At 47.7% G+C, this 17,500-nt stretch overlaps 1 protein-coding gene across 4 annotated transcripts in view; it reads left to right on the plus strand.

Moving 5' to 3' along the window:
• APP (amyloid beta precursor protein) overlaps window positions 1–17,500 on the plus strand; it is a 484,182-nt gene that overhangs the window by 97,726 nt on the left and 368,956 nt on the right. The window lies entirely within an intron of this gene.

Genomic DNA, 17,500 nt, shown 5'->3' on the forward strand with positions numbered 1-17,500 from the left:
TTAGATTGAGCCTGCACCGTTGATCTGAATGCATATGATGACCGATGCACATAGCCCACCATGACAGTAGAAGAATCAATGTTTTAATAAACAAGGGAAAGGTAGACTGAAAACGCTGCACTGTGATCTGGTATGCAGTGGTGTTCAGGATCTGCAGTGTTACTGTGGAGGAGGAAGCTCAACCCACACACCACTTACAAAGAAGATAAATGGTTTTCCTTCTCTAGTGGGCAATCAAAAATCTAAGCCTGCCTAATGTCTTGGAAGAGCTAGCATAAAGGTCTATGTAATGCATGCATTACATGTGAAGTTGCGTATAATATGGCTCATTACACGTAAATTCACTGGATGTATAAAGATCTGCAGAATATACACCGTGATTGCAAGAGAGGAGTATTACAGCCTCCATTCTAGTTTTCCTTGAGAGCTAATTAATGAAAGCTTTTATAAAATGAGGGCTTAGCACTTGAGAACCCATACGGTACACTGCTCAAATTACTTCAGCCAAGGTAATCGCAGCTTCTCCAACCTTCCACTCGGCCATGTAAATTTCCCTTGCCCCACCCTTCCACTTGTCACACAGCCGATGGCTCGTTTGACACCTTTATTTTGCTTTTCTGCGGGAAATGTTATGGCCCCATGGGTTGGAATTAGAATTTAATGAAGCATTGGAACCCATCCGTTGTTCGCCGGATCAGTGTTTTCTTGCGCATAGTAGACGTGAGATGTTAGCAGTGGGTGTTTCAGAATGTCTAATTGATCCTGCTCATTTTTTTTAAAAGACTCGTTTTTTTAATCAGTGTGAATTTTGGTTTGTAAAATTTGTGAAATCATATAGAATTTGACAGCGGATAACGACTGCTTAACCCTCCCATCTCCCCTTCCCAATACATGTTCCTGATCCCCAGACTACACATAGTTTCTGCTTTACCCCTGCCTATTCTGTAAAGCTGGAATATCACGTTTGCATCGGATTTGAGTGTTTGCCCAGACCATTACTTCATGTACAATTTGTTACTGACCCACGTTTTCTACTGAGTCTAGGGAAAAACATCTTCTGTTGGTCGTATAGTAAGCTGTGGCCTGTGGTTGGTGGGTACCTTCGGGGACAAGGGGGTTTTTCATTGTAGCATCCTTGGCTCTTGTACGGTCTGCTCTTAGAATTTAGATTTTTTTTTACCTCGTTCCTCTTTCATCTATTGAATGCCTGAGCTCAGTGAATGATTGTTCAGTGTTACAAAGCGTTTCTTTTGTTTTTTTAAATCCATATAAATCTACATCTCTAGACACATAATGCCACCACGTAATGTGGTGGCAAGATGAATACTCCAAGGTCGTCTGCAATAAACAAAATTAAAATAAACTGGATCTTCTGCCTCTGATAACCTTTCAAGGCCTTCTTGGGATGTATGTGCCCTTAATGCATGACTTTTTATTAAACTACATATATCCATTGTTTCCAGCTTAAAGATCTCCAGCTTCTCTAAATCATATCCAAATCGTGACCAATGTTGTCAGCTTCCTTTGTAATCCATAAAAGGCACTGGTTTGGTGTGTATTGGTTTATAGGAACTGCAGACCGCCTCCCATCCTAATTGACAACAGGCAATCCTCATGTGTATTCATAAGCACACTGTCTTGGTAAGTTAATGGTTGAAAGATCATTGCTTTGTTTCAAAATTAGCAAATTGTCTGCTACCTACATTTTGGCTAGAACATTTTTACTTTTTCAAAGTGAGCTAAATGATAAGGCTTCGTTAAAATTGAACTTCCTATTAAGACCGACTTGTGCCATTTGTATACCTACCTGATCTTTTTGTCATTTTTGAATCGTAATCTTGACACCCACAGAAGAAGTTAATGGATTTTGACTTAGTTGTCTTTTTGTTATGGGATCGAGTATTCATACTACCCTTTCCGATTTCATAATGTGATTTTGAAACATTTTGTGAGGGTTTCTTGAACATCCAGGAGTTTGCTCCAGATGGCTGCTGGTTAGGGTGCTGCTCTTCATTTCTGATAGATGCCACACACATACGACAGTACCAATTACAAGTCTTCGAATTTGTTTATCCCACTTCTACCAGGTGCTTTTATTTACCTAGTCTAAATACATTGTGTGTGCTTGGTTGCATGCATGTGTTGAGCTCCCAGCACAGCCTTGAACCGTGTGCACAATGTGCAAAGGTGTAGCTTTTTCCTACCTCGTTGTGAATATATTTTTCTCTTGATTACATAGATCCTCCACAGGTGAAAGGTGCAAACAGCTCTGCTTCCCACTTCCGGTTTGGGGTGTGTAGTATAAAATTGCAAAATAATCATGCGTCTATCAAGGTGAATGTGAGCAAGATAGTATTTACATTTCAGGTGTTGGTTGATCTTATGATAAATACACAGCTAAGACCAGTTTCAGTATCCAGCTTATTGGGCCCTTTACCGCGACTTCTTGCTGATGTTTGTTGCCAAATTGTGGTATCCCCGCACCTTTTTCACTACCTTATCTCCCTTGGACACGTAGACGTAAAATGCGACGGTTGTTGCATGTGTGTCCAGCAGATCCAATGTTTTTCTTAGTGGGACTGCTTTGAGGCAGGGTGCTTCAAACTTCTACAGTGTCACATAATTTGTCTCTCGTTAATAGCTAAAACCCATCCTCCTATGCCAAGTCTTCAGTTGACTCTCCATTCCCTCTGCTAGTTCTTGTTGGCCTTATTCTGCCCTTCCCGCGTCTGCTCTGGATATGCGTGCCATGATACCATTTTGCCTACCTGATATTTAAGGTCAGGTCCACATTTATTTTCATTACGTGTAACACTAATTCAGGAACCAAACCCTACAACTTCTAGTACACCATAGATAAGAAGCATAGCATCTTCATTGTGAAGTATTTACCTATACAGTCAATACGTAAGTGCCAAAAAACATCAATGTATCCTCCGTGGCGATAAAACATTTCTCACAGCTATCGTACTTGGGCATCAATCATGCACATCTCCTAAATTACCCAGAGTAAGAAAGTGCTGTGGTGCCCTTTCTAATGGTAGAAGGCAGTACAAAACGCCTGAAAATTCATTATAAAGAGCTCGTTTTTGCCCTGCATGATACACTACTTAAGAGGTGAGGTTACGCTTTACTGTAAAAACTATTTCATATTCTTTTTCCCAGCAGACAAAAGATTTTATGAGCTACCCTATTGCTCTCATCACTTATGATCTCTGGCCATCATAATTTAATAGAGAATTTGCCAGTAATATTTAACTGTAGAGATCTGAAATGAAAGATGGCATCCTCCCATTTCTACCCGATCTTTTGTGTGATTCGGTGATTAAATTACACTGCGCACCTGTCAAATCAAGTTTTCAGGGAAGCCATTTATTCCCTTACAACTAACGGGATATACCTGGGTGCCTTCAATTGGTATATCTAACATTTTAAACTGTGTTAAAAAGACAGGATGAAGTAAATTGGCGAATTTAATAAATAAAAACAATGTGGTTTAAGAAAGTTATTCTCCTTTGTTTGTGTTAATCGAGGAATACTTTTTTGTTGGACACTCTACACACTGTGAAACATTTGTGTGCCTTTTTGTGTATAAAATCACTTTCCTATACCTTTTTGAGCAGACCCCAAAAAGGTAAAGGAATGTGATTATATACACACAAAAGGCTCGACACCCTTAAGGAATGGAGCAGCACTATGCTAGAGATGTTAATTCCTTTGAAAGCAGCCTAGGGATGGGGACATTGTCAAATGGTTTACGCCAGAGCTAAGGGAATTGGAGAGTGTAAGAGATGCAAAAGGAAATGGAGATACAATTATGATAACACAAGTAAGCAAACTTATAAAAAAAAAAAGCAGTGAAAAAAATAACAGTATATCATTCATAGAGCCAGGCTAGATGACTTTCCCTATAAAATCTGACAGTCCTTTAATCCCTCTAAGGAAATCTACTACATTGTTAACTCTTTAAAAAAAAAAAAAAATAATAATAATTTAAACCCAACTCTGCAGGAATTGGTCCTTCCCCTTCCAAGGAGTGTTGTGTTGCAAGCAGCTGGCCAGCTACTTTCTTGGAAAGGTCAGGTTGATTTATGATACATTGTCAGGGTCATTAGATCTCAACATCAAAACTAATGACAGTGTCTTGGTCAAGAAATCTAAGGATGAACTTGCAACCTTTCCGCAACTAAGTAAAAACAATATCATTACTATAGTAAATACAGTCAAGTCCGGCTTTCCGCTAGACCCTGATCGCCTAAATATTCTTTTAAAAGGGAGCTTTTTTCGAGCTCATGTAAGAGCTTGTGCTTCACTAGTTTGGTTGAAGCATCTCCATCAAATAATGCGTTTGTTGGAAGAAGACCACGCGGCAGAATGTCTTTGATAAATTCACCCCTTTCTTTTGCTACATCCAACTCTTATCTGTGCTTGTGAAAGTTGTTTTTTGTGACCTGTGTTGTAGTGGCTGGTTGGACAAAACTCTTACTATATCAATTAAAGCGTGGAAGTTTAGCTGTAGTGATTAAGTTAAATAGCTTTTTCTTGTTCAGTAGAAATCTCTTCTGCTTCAGTTCTGCATGCAGTTTCGATCCATGTTCCAGAACATCTAGGAGACGTGTCATTATATCGTTATTCATATATTGTTTGGTCATAAAGTTGTGTAGTCGTGCAGGTACAATAATTTCAAAGGGTTTTCCTTGCTGCTGCATGAAATGAAGATGGCTATCAACATGTTTATTAAAACGTTCCCCTCTCTTTCCCACAAGCTCGAGTTTCACAAGTCCATTAATTTCCAATTTGTCATCTCTTGAAAACATTGCACTTTGAAAGGACTTCATTGTAAAGTAGCTGTCATTGAGCAATACAGTTACTTTTACGTGTCTGACCAACACTTCCCTTGGAGCTTTTTGTGGTTTCTGGATCGTCGGTTCTAGTTTCATGGCTGGAGCCACAGCATTGAACCTTCCCTCTGTCTTTCACATCAAAATGTCTTTTGATGAATTTTCTGCAAAGGTATGGTTTATTATCTTCTAGCTTCTTCACTCTTTCCAAATACCAGTACCCATATCTCAGGTGGGTTATGCAATTAAATTTTCGAAGCACAGTAATCAGTGACTCCACAGTCTTCACATGCAGCTCCCAATCACTTTCCCAATCAGCAGGTAGCAAGTTTTTCTCTAGGGCTATCGTGAGTAAAACATTTCCCTAGGGCTATCATGAGTAAAACATTTCCCCAGTACTAGCAAAGTTCAGATTTTTCTTCACATTCTTTGACAAACTCTACAAACTTGATTTTCTGATTTTGAACTGAGTGTATTAAACATGGCCTGACTTTGTATTATGTCTTTTGAATGAAGTGCACCCTGTGCCTTGTTCACTTCTGAACTATAATATGTAAAACCTAATTTGTCATTCTCGTTCCAGAAAGCATTCCAACACAATGTTTCTTTAGCCTCCGATTTGATGAGCATACATTGTAGCGAACGAATGAACATAATGAGTTTCACTCCATGTGATTCGATTAGCTTTATTCGATTTTGAAATATAAAATCATAAAAGCAACTTTACATATATATACACCATTACATTTCATTTTATAATAAATAACATTATATTAATATAGCATTAAATCTTTGGAGCAAATCAGCTATTCATTGAATTCGTTACGAAGTATTTCAAATCAAAGGATATTATCGCCCCTCAACCCGGGGCCGTTTCTGCCCATCGGAAAGTTACTCTCTTCATTTGGTCTTGAATGGGGGAGGAGTGATGCTCTGGGATAAAAGTCAGATGGTTCCCATGTGTGTATAGGGCCATCTCCTATTTGTGGCTGCCAGGTTTGTAGATATGGGACAACGTTATTATTTCTAAAATTTATTAATACCAGGTCGCCAGGTATATCTTTTCGAAGAGGACCTAGCCAGCCCACCCTTCTGACACTTCGTATTCTTCCATCAATATCAGGTGGCAGGGGTCTATTTTCTGTTAGCCAGAACACCACCTTATTTCTTAGGTCCTTTTGACTTTCAGATTTTCAGTTTGTAAGTGCTGGCACTCCAGAGAGGACACACACAAACGGGGCAGCCTCCGGTGGTAATTGTATATGATTAGATTTTCGTGACATATTCTCAAGATTTGGAAGTGACCCTTTACGGGGTATGGGTTCTTTATTCAGCCCAAATTCTGGAGGAAGAGCTCTGTGCTGTTGTAGATTTTGCGGATACTTTCAGGATGTTTGAAGGTAGCATGTGTGAGGCTGCTGGTTGATTTTGGTCAATGTTACTTTGTGGAGATGTTAAGGGCACTACAGTGGCGGATAAAGACTGTATTTGGTTGGGGCCTGCCATGCTTTTTAAGAGTAGCAAGTTAGCCTTAGTCATTTCCTCTATGCCCGCAATCCTATCCCCTAGATTATTCATTCTTTCTATCAAGGGGGATATCATAGAGTTGATCATGGTTTGTATCTGGGCCAATAGAGTTGGCCAGGTAGAGGATGCAGAAGTTAGCCCTTTCGCGGAATCCTTACATGTTTTAGGGGTAAAGGTGATAGGCAATGGAGGGCTTAAGTTCAGTTTTTGCTGTTTTTTCTTGGGTCCCCGTGTGTTTGTCCACATTCCGTTTTCTTTTACCAGAGGGCTCTTGGGGAGACATTAAGGATTTCGTGTTACCTTTTGCAGGTAGGCAAAGGGGAGTTCCCAGCAGTCTTTCATTTGGTTGGGATAATGCACTAGACTGGGGACTTGTAATGATTGTAGGGCGGATAGAAGCACTAAGTTGCTCGATTCTCGAATCAACAGCAGCATACTTAGATTTACATAAATTGAGGTTCTCCAGCAATGATGGAGTTTTGTACTACGGCAACTGTCTGTGGGGGAGATCGCTCACTGAAGGTGTAATCTGTAGACAGTCGTCGTTCTGTTCTCACTATTTGATGGACAATGGGCGATGTTGCCTTATTTAGATAGTGGTCCTAGCGTCCCCTTGGCTAAGTCCCTGTTGAGAATTGGATTTTTGCGCACCCCCTTGCATGTCCTGATGTAATTTAGCACGGGAACAGCAACAAACAACCTGGAAGGGTCTAAGAATGTCACAAATCACAATATGGTTTCCCTTGGAGAGGGCCGGAGTGTGCCTAAGAATAATAAACAGAGTTCTTTACCTCCTTTTGTTGCACGGCCAGGGGGGGTGTCCCGGCCCGTCCTCTTCTGGCCTATGCTGGCCTTAGATGGTCCCGCCCTTGTCCCGGGCTTAGCCCGGCTGCCGCCTGCGCGCGTCCCGCGAGGCGGGAGACGTTCCGCGATCTTATGGCGCCAGCAGGCGCTGCGGGAGCGTCACGGGTGTGCCGAGGCAGCCGGGGGATAAAGTCCCTGAGCTCCTTGAGCCGTTCCCCTCACGGCAGGATTTGGGATTTGGGATTGCCGTTTCCCTCACGGCTGGCTGCTGACTGCCGGTATGTACAAGAGCTCCCCGCTGCCCGCTCGACGCTCCGCGATCTTATGGCGCCAGCAGGCGGGTCACGGGTATGCCGAGGCAGGATTCGGGATTTGGGAAAGGAAAAAGCTGTTCTGTGCAGGTAATGAACTACCACAAATAATTCTTCTTTCATATTGATACTATACTTCAAACAACTCTGCCTACAGACTTTACTTCCCTCCCCCTAATCCATTGGAAATTTCCTTCCACTTATACATACAAAGAAAAGAATAGCTAACCACACTACATTTTCAAGATAAGTGATCACAAGCCATCTCTTAATTGCAAATTGAATGGAAAAAGACCAGAATGATGTTCCATCTCATAGAAGCACAAATGATTAACAAAGTGTAACTAGTCTAACAAACTCAGTATATTTCCAAGGAGATGGCGAGAGAAAAAAATAATAATGTACAATGTCAGAACGTGCATGGAAAATTCCTCAACCAACGTTGTACAAATTCAGGTGGATTAAAAAAAATGTCTGCACTCATGTTCATATTATATAACCTTTTCCTCAAGTGCATCATCTATGCCACATCCACTGAGGCTTCCTGCACACCGCAGCACATCTTTTGTCATGTGGAAAACGTCCATCAATGTATAAAGATGATCAAATCCTACTGGATTACTCATTAAAATGTCTGCTATATTAAGGAAAACACCTTCATCTCAGAAAATTGGCAGGATAGGCTGGTCTTCAAGCTAAGCATGCACGTTTTGAAATTCTTTTTAAAGCTGTGAAAACTTGTGCGTAATTTGTGACTGGAGATGATATTACTGGTAAAGACCCAACCTTTTTCAGTGGGGTGGTATTCTGTGAGGTCAGAGCATGAATTCCAGCCCACAGAAGAACTGGCTTTTCTTCCTCCTTCAGTCCACACCAAATAAGCAATATGATAAATTCAGTTAAATCAGCTTTGTGGACCAGGGCATCAGGTAGAAGAAGATCCATATAATCAGTCACTTTGAAACTTTCTGGTAGTCTGTGACGTTTTGATGGCTTGCAGTGATTTTCCACACGTTGGCAAGGCAGTTTGTTTATAAGTTTGCAGCTTTGTACGATTATGCCTACAGCTGACACAGCTTGTTTTACCAGCAACTACTTCATTGGTACAGTCTTAAACAAGCATTTGCAATGCAATGAATCTTGAATTTGTGAGAGTTTACGCTATTGGCATTGTAAATGGCTGTCTTTTATTTATGTGTTTTGAAAGCCGGCAAGAGGGGCGTAAACACGCACTTTGTACTTAGTCTTTGCTTCTGAGAAGCAAGGCTGGCGGTAACTGCGCCTCTTTTATTCACAAGATTTAACAGCATGAGCTGCTAACAAGTTCCCTCTCTGTACTAGGTCATTATAACTTGCTAATGCACCAATCCTATTCATTGAAGTAATTAGCTCTCTATATTTGGCACTTGCATTAGATTGTGTGGACAGTCCTCATGTGTACCGGACTTTTCTTTTTGATGTGGTGTAATTCATAAAACAGGATTTGTAAAAGACAGTAGATTTGCTCAGCATAAGCTTATCCGTTCTTGGTATCGGCTTCACTTCACTTACATCTTAAAAGCCATCATCCGGGTTGTGGGCTTCTGTTCCGAAATAAAGACCTTTAGTTTGGAACAGTTTTGCTTTGCTAATATTAAACACTGATGTAAAAAAAAGTTAACACAACATCGGGCATTCTTGTTAACACCTATGATTTGCCTAGCTTTGGGGCTTCAAAAAATGTATCATTAAGTACAAAGTATTTCAGGACATTTGTTGAAATGGTCCCTGATGATTTTACTGTATCTTGTGATCTTATTTTGGCAGCAGAAACTTCGAGTCAAATCAGCTGAGAGCACCATACGGCCATTCTTTTTGTTTGACTGACCAATACAAATTCTGTTGTTGTACATTCTCACCTGAAAAATATTAGTTTCATTAACATGGATCAATACAGTTTCATCAATGTTGACCATTATTTCGCTGATCTTTGTGAACCTGTAGCACTCAAGAGTGGCTTTAAAACTTCAGTTTTGACTGCGCTCTTTGAAAAAGCAAATGAAGTCTAGAAGTTACGCTGCTGTTGGGAACTCATTGTACATTCATATTTTCGAATGTATGCACGCATGCAGTTTGGGGGGGCATACAAATCTGCCACAAATACATTCATCTCACTGTTTAGATCAGCGTCTCAGCTGACAACTTCGTCTTGGAAAAAACTAGCTGCAGATAAAAACATCTTTGCCGTTTGAGACTCACATACTCTGTACTTTATTTCGTCAATTCCTTTGGCTCCTGTGGTTAAACCACAGATAACACATTTAAGATCCTCAGATTTCTGATAATTTCTTGGAGGTGGATGAGGGGTAGCCATCGATCTTTTGTGGATGGGCATTGGATTTGGTTGTCATCGCTTTCTCGGAAGACTCGAATTCTTGTTGTGATTCAGTGGTTTCGGCTATTTCTTGACAATTTCTTTCCAGACTTTTTTCGATTGTATACGTCTTGCAGCATGTGTTGTTACAATGATAAAATAAATGATCCTCCACACCCATCAGTTTCAATCTTTTCGTGAACTTAGTCTTGCCTTATTTCTGCAACATCCTAAACTCTATTCTGTCTAGCTGCAGTTGATCACTTTTCTTTAGGATTAGTATTGCAAATGACACATTTTTCTTTGTTGGAGTCCTCAGATTTTGTAGTTAGCAACAGATTTTGTAGTTAGCAACACTCTGTTAGGAGGTAATGATCCTTTACTACCACCTGCTCCATCATGTTTGCAAATTTGAATCCACAGAAAACCTGAAACAATAACTATTTTTTAAAAATATCTTCCAAAACCATTCTGCCCGGAATAGCAAGCCTACCCAAGCTAAAATACTTCTCTAATGATAAACAAAATATCAAAAATGAAAATCTGTGGACAACAGTTTTGTTAGAGGTATATCAAGGGGCAGGACTAATAGACCCATTTCTTTACTCCCTAGTGTCTTTAAACTCCTGGGAAAACTTATAATATACCATCTTACTGAGTTTAGGGAATCTAATCTACTGTACCCCACTAAAACTTGTTTTCAAAATGGTTTAAACACAAAGACCATACTCTTGCTATCCACAGAGGACCATAAAAAGGTCCTGAATTAGGGCTGGTCAAATGCGCTCATTCTTCTTGATTTGAGCGCAGATTTCGACAGTCTTCCATTCCATCCTACGACATTGACTGGAAGAAGCTGGTATTGTCGTAAGAACGTTAAAATGACTGTTTTGTTTTTGAAAAATAGAAGCTTTCAAGTTAGTGAAGGGCACTTTCTCTTAGCAAATCATTAGCTCAAATGCATAGTGCTGCAGGGCTCCTCTTTAAGCTCTACGCTCTTTAATCTGTACATCCTCCCTCTATCAGACGATACTCAAATTGTCTCCTTGTAACTTAATATAAGCTCCGCATCCGAAAGACTCCACCTTTGTTTGAAACAGGTTATCAGCTGAATGGCGACCATCTGTCTTAAGCCTAAAAATATGAAGTGAAAGGCCTAGGGACGACTTTGGGCAAATATGTTAGCAAGACCTCCCAGGCAAAGGAAGTTGCTGCTACGTGCTTCGTCCTTTTTAGAGTGCTGAGGGAAATGCTCAAGTGGCTCCCCATGGAAACCTGTGTAATAGTGGTCCAGTGCATCATACCATCTCATTAAGACTATGGCAACTCTCTTTTTAGGCGACCCTCTATCTGTCACAAACAAGCTGCAAGTTATCAAAATTGCCACGGTTTGAGTACTGCTGGGTTTACCCAAAATACAGTTGGTGCACTTAAAGCATTATGTACTGCTCACAAGTTAAAACACATGTCTGGACCTCCTATTCTTTTGCATCTCATAACCCCCTACAGCTCTACTCGAAAATTTAGATCAAACTGCTTGTCTGTCCTTGCTGTTCCCAGAATCAAGAGAGTAAGAGGTAGGGGCATATCTTGTTCTAAAACTGTGGAACTCTCTACCGATTCACATTAGGACAAGTGATAACTTGTTAAGTTTCAGAAAGCAACTCTAAAACCCTTCTTTTATTTAAACAGTTTATCTTCTCACGAGTCCTACCAGCACTGGGAAGCACGTTTTATGGGTAGCCACGCGCTTTTCAAAAAACTCATTAAAAATAATAATGCCATCTTAAACGCGGCCCTTAAGCTGGGGAGCCAGCTGAATATGTCTCTGCTATGGTCTTGTGATCACTGGGGAAGGGTAGTAATGTGGCAGCCAAGCTGTGAGATTGAAGTTGTGAGCTTTATGAGGAGCACAATGGATATGTCAAACACTTTCATTTAATGCCTCTGCAACAAGATGTCTCGAGCCGTTCTTGGAGCGCAGAAACGAGGCACGTGACTCGGAGATGCAAATTCCAATGGAAGGACTTGAGCTTCATTTGTAGAATAATCCTTCTGAGCTCTGTAAAACCTGAAAATCCTTTGATCAAAAATTTAATTCATCATTTCAATAAGTTCAGAAAGATTGTTTGTTATGACTGTGCACTTTGAGGGAAGTGAATATGAATTTCCAATACTGTTCAATTATTGTCATGTACCATTTCTCCCCAGATACCACATGGCAACCTTGACGTTAATGTTCTCTCTCTTTGGTCAATTTAAAGCATCAGCGGAGTATCGAGCGTAAACCATTTTGAACAGTGTATGTGAGAGAGTTTAGAAATGTAGGGCTGATAAGCATGGTGAGAATCTTCCGTATAACCCAAGTGCAAATCTTTGGCTTGCTAGTAATACTGTGTGATCTCCAGTAATATTTACTTTTAACATAATTTTCGCAACAGAGGTATAACCTACAAACAAAAAGTGCATAGAATAAATTATTGGTCTAAATTGTCCGATGGCGGACAGATTTCTAAATAATTACCTTAATAGATATTCAATCCTATACCATGATTGAAGTGACGTTTCTGCAATTTCATGGAAATGCTATGGCTGGAAGACTTCAACCAGTAGTGGACAATCGTAATAAGGGCCACTTTCTCATTGACATCAGCAATCTCAAAATCTGAGTCTTTAGAATTAAATCGTTTTTTACTGGCAGAACACATGACATAAAAAGTACAGTCCGTCGTGGCCTACATCCCACTGGGCTGGCGACCTCACGAGCCAAGATTAAAAAAGACAGAGCGTATGGGTCATGAGACAACTAAACAGGCAATTAACACAGCATGTCGCCTACAACCCAATCCTGGGCCGGTCACGTTCAGCTTCATGGAGCAAGCAGAAAACATATTGCATCATGAAAGTAACCTAAGAAGGATCTACAGCACCACTTATTACCACATGACCGTGCTAGAAGGACACACCATAGCTTGTTTGAAGCTGGTAAGTCTGCTTTTAAACAAATCCGAAAAGAGAGTCAAGAGAACAAACCAAGTTACTAAACATGCGAACCCAGACCCTCCCCACCCCTCCTCTCTCTCAGTGAGTCCTCGTAAGTTCAAACAAACCCCTGTGATCCCAAGAGAAGAATGCTAGTCCCCTGGGAAAAAGCAAGTTCGGAGGAAGTTGTCCACCCTAGGTCTCCTCCAGACTCTCAGGTATCCGCTTCAGAAGACTTAGACAAGCAGGGCACGTGAGCTCCCGGAACTCCGAGGATAAGATTGTGATGAAAGGAGCCCAGACCATAGAGTATTCAGACTTGTCGCCATGTGTAGTCAAAAAATCTGTGTCTTTAAAAGAAAAAACAAGTTACAAACCTTTTTATTCAGCAGTCCTAAATACTATACATGACTGGTGGCCATAGAGAACCTAGGTGCTGTTTTACATTCAGGTTCTGACATCCCAGCTAATAAACGGGTAAGTATTGTTTATAGCCCGTTCAGCTGTTCGCTTTTTTTTTCTTTCATCCACTGGTTTGAGACTTTGTCAAGGACAATTTGGCTCAGCCCAGTGTGGTCTCGGTCTCTCTCTCTCTCTCCTCTCCTCCTCTCTCGCTCCCACTCCCTCTCCCCCTCTCCCCCTCTCCCCCTCCCGCTCCCTCCCGCTCCCTCGCTCTCCTTCTCTCTGGGCCTATCCTTCCATCTAATCCAGTGTTTGCAACAACTGCATGTTGGACTACTTTACAACTATAGCCTCTGTCCTAGCCCTCTTCCTCCCTCCTGTGCTCTCACTGTAGTGTGCTAATGTTGCCTTTGTTAGCCCATATAACCCCTTCACTGCGGCGGTTCGAATGGGTTTGGGCATGGAGCTGTGGTGCTCATGATGGAGCTCCTGGACCCAGCCAAGCAAGGAGAGGCTCCCCGGGCACAACAGAACCCCGTCCCTGGCTTTGGCAGTGCGGCAGGCCGGAGACGAGGGGAACCCAACCCGGGCCCCTGCCCCATCTGGGAGACCGGAGGCGCTGGGGACGCCTCCCCGGGCCCTCCCGGACCCCATCCAGGGCTTCCTGCCACGCGGCAGGCCCAGGAACAGACCCTGGGCTGGGGCAACATCCTGGCCCGTCCAGCTGCCGGCTGAGGACCGCTAGGCCGAGAGTACCTTGTCCCTATCAATCCGGAGGAAAATTACCCATATTTCTTGTAATCCGTGCACACAAGGTGACAGAGGGGACCCAGGGCGCAAAAGTGCGCGAGCTCCCGGAGCCCTCGCTCGGATCCGGGAGGCGAATGGCACCTCATCCGGACTTCCAGGGAAGTCCGGCCATCTGGTCGCTACATAGGAAAGCATTGCGGGCGAGGCGAGAGGGGCGACAAGATAGCCAAGGCCGAAATGACACCAATCTGCCTGCCCCAGGCCTGTAGGGATCAGGGGCTGCAGGGCTCCGGGGCTCCCTGCCGCGCGGCAGGACCCAGGACGGAGCCCCCGGTATGGGGGCCACCCTCTCAGGGGCCCCGGACGGGGCTCCCAAAACCCAGCGGAGCAAGGGGAGGCTCCCTGGGCACCACGGGACCCAGTCCCGGGCCTTTGGCAGTGCGGCAGGCCAGAGGGACGGGGCCCTGGGCCCAAGCACCCGACTCGGGGCCCGGCGAGGCCCCTGGACCCTGCCGGGGCTCCCAGGCCCAGAGGCGCAGGGGAAGCATACCCCGGGTCCTCCGGACCCCGTCCCAGGCACCCTGCCACGCGGCAGGACCCAGGACGGACCCCTGGGCAAGGAGGCCAACCTCCCCGGGGCAACTGAGGGCCCCAGGACGGAGCTCCTGAACCCAGCCAAGCACGGGGAGGCACCCCGGGCACCACGGAACCCAGTGCCGGGCCTTTGACAGTGCGGCAGGCCGGAGGACAGGGCCCGGGGCCCGGGGACCCCAAGGCCCAGAGGCACAGGGGTAGCCTTCCCCGGGCCCCTTGGAACCCATCCCGGGCACCCTGCCACGCGGAAGGACCCAGGACGGTGCCCCGGCCGGAGCTCTTGAACCCAGCCAGGCTCCCCAGGCACAACGGACACCGCTAGGCCGAGAGGGGTCCCAGAGTACCTTGTCCCTATCAATCCGGAGGAAAATTACCCCCATTTCTTGTAATCCGTGCACACAAGGTAACAGAGGGGACCCAGGGCGCAAAAGTGCCCGACCTCCCGGAGTCCTCGCTGGGATCCGGGAGGCGAATGGCACCTCATCGGGACTTCCAGGGAAGTCCGGCCATCTGGTCGCTACATAGGAAAGCATTGCGGGCGAACAGATGGCCGAGGCGAGAGGGGCGACCAGATGGACGGGACCGAAATGACACCAATCTGCCTGCCCCAGGCCTGTAGGGAGCTCCGGGGCTCCAAGGCTCCAGGCCTCCGGGGCTCTGGGGCTCTGGGTCTCTGGGTCTGCAGGGCTCGGGGACTGCAGGGCTCCACGGCTCGAGGGGCTGCAGGGCTACAGGGCTCCAGGGCTCCAGGGCTCCAGGGCTCCAGGGCTCCAGGGCTGCAGAGCTCCGGGGCTGCTGGGCTCCAGGGCTCGAGGTCTGCAGGGCTCCAGGGTTACAGGGCCTGGGACCCATGGAGCCCGTCCCGGGTACTTTGCCACTCTGTGGGCCGGAGGACGGAGCCCCGGATGCCTGGGAGGTGTTGCCCAGGCATCGCCCATCTGGTCCCAAGCAGGGAACAACCAGCCCCGGAAGGGTGTTCGGGCATACCCTTGCACCTACTAATCCGGAGGAAAATTACCCCCATTTCTTGTAATCCATGCACTCAAGGTGACAGAGGGGACCCACGGCGCAAACGTGCCCAACCTCCTGGAGCCCTGGCTGGGATCCGGGAGGCAAATGGCACCTCATCTGCACTTCCAGGGAAGTCCGGCCATCTGGTCGCTTTATAGGAAAGCATTGCAGGCGACCAGATGGCCGAGGCGAGAGGGGCGACCAGATGACCGGGACGAGAGGGGCGACCAGATGACCGGGACCCAAATGATGCCAATCTGCCTGCCCCGGGCCTGCAGGGCTCTGGGGCTGCAGGGCTCCGGGGCTCCGGGGCTTCAGGCCTCCCCGGGCCCTGATGGACCCTCTGTCCCGGGTGCCCCGGACCCCCGGCTGGCTCGCAGGACGGAGGGGTAATCCCGCTCCACTGGGCCCTGCCGGATGGGGCTCAAGCCCCGGGCCCGGTCCCGGCCCCAGTCCCGGCTTTCTGAACCCTAGTCCAGGCCGGGGAGAGCCTCCCTGGGCCCCGGTCGACCCTCCGTCCCAGGCGCCCCGGACCCCCGGCCGGCTCGCAGGACGGAGGGGTATTCCCGCTCCACCGGGCCCTGCCGGACGGGGCTCAAGCCCCGGGCCCGGTCCCGGCCCCAGTCTCGGCTTTCTGAACCCTAGTCCAGGCCGGGCAGAGCCTCCCTGGGCCCCGGTCGACCCTCCGTCCCGGGCGCCCCGGACCCCCGGCCGGCTTGCAGGACGGAGGGGTATTCCCGCTCCACCGGGCCCTGCCGGACGGGGCTCAAGCCCCGGGCCTGGTCCCGGCCCCAGTCCCGGCTTTCCGAACCCTAGTCCAGGCCGGGGAGAGCCTCCCTGGGCCCCGGTCGACCCTCCGTCCCGGGCGCCCCGGACACCCGGCCGGCTTGCAGGACGGAGGGGTATTCCCGCTCCACCGGGCCCTGCCGGACGGGGCTCAAGCCCCGGGCCCGGTCCCGGCCCCAGTCTCGGCTTTCTGAACCCTAGTCCAGGCCGGGCAGAGCCTCCCTGGGCCCCGGTCGACCCTCCGTCCCGGGCGCCCCGGACCCCCGGCCGGCTTGCAGGACGGAGGGGTATACCCGCTCCACCGGGCCCTGCCGGACGGGGCTCAAGCCCCGGGCCTGGTCCCGGCCCCAGTCCCGGCTTTCCGAACCCTAGTCCAGGCCGGGGAGAGCCTCCCTGGGCCCCGGTCGACCCTCCGTCCCGGGCGCCCCGGACACCCGGCCGGCTTGCAGGACGGAGGGGTATTCCCGCTCCACCGGGGCCTGCCGGGACGGGGCTCAAGTCCCGGGCCCGGTCCCGGCCCCAGTCCCGGCTTTCCGAACCCTAGTCCAGGCCGGGGAGAGCCTCCCTGGGCCCCGGTCGCCCCTCCGTCCCGGGCGCCCCGGACACCCGGCCGGCTTGCAGGACGGAGGGGTATTCCCGCTCCACCGGGCCCTGCCGGGACGGGGCTCAAGTCCCGGGCCCGGTCCCGGCCCCAGTCCCGGCTTTCCGAACCCTAGTCCAGGCCGGGGAGAGCCTCCCTGGGCCCCGGTCGCCCCTCCGTCCCGGGCGCCCCGGACCCCCGGCCGGCTTGCAGGACGGAGGGGTATTCCCGCTCCACCGGGCCCTGCCGGATGGGGCTCAAGCCCCGGGCCCGGTCACGGCCCCAGTCCCGGCTTTGCGAACCCTAGACCAGGCCGGGGAGAGCCTCCCTGGGCCCCGGTCGACCCTCCGTCCCGGGCGCCCCGGACCCCCGGCCGGCTTGCAGGACGGAGGGGTATTCCCGCTCCACCGGGCCCTGCCGGACGGGTCTCAAGCCCCGGGCCCCGTCCCGGCCCCAGTCCCTGCTTTCCTAACCCCAGTCCAGGCCGGGGAGAGCCTCCCTGGGCCCCGGTCGACCCTCCGTCCCGGGCGCCCCGGACCCCAGGCCGGCTTGCAGGACG

This window comes from Lissotriton vulgaris, chromosome 8 (assembly GCF_964263255.1).
Source record: "Lissotriton vulgaris chromosome 8, aLisVul1.2, whole genome shotgun sequence".
Taxonomy (NCBI): Eukaryota; Metazoa; Chordata; class Amphibia; order Caudata; family Salamandridae; genus Lissotriton; species Lissotriton vulgaris.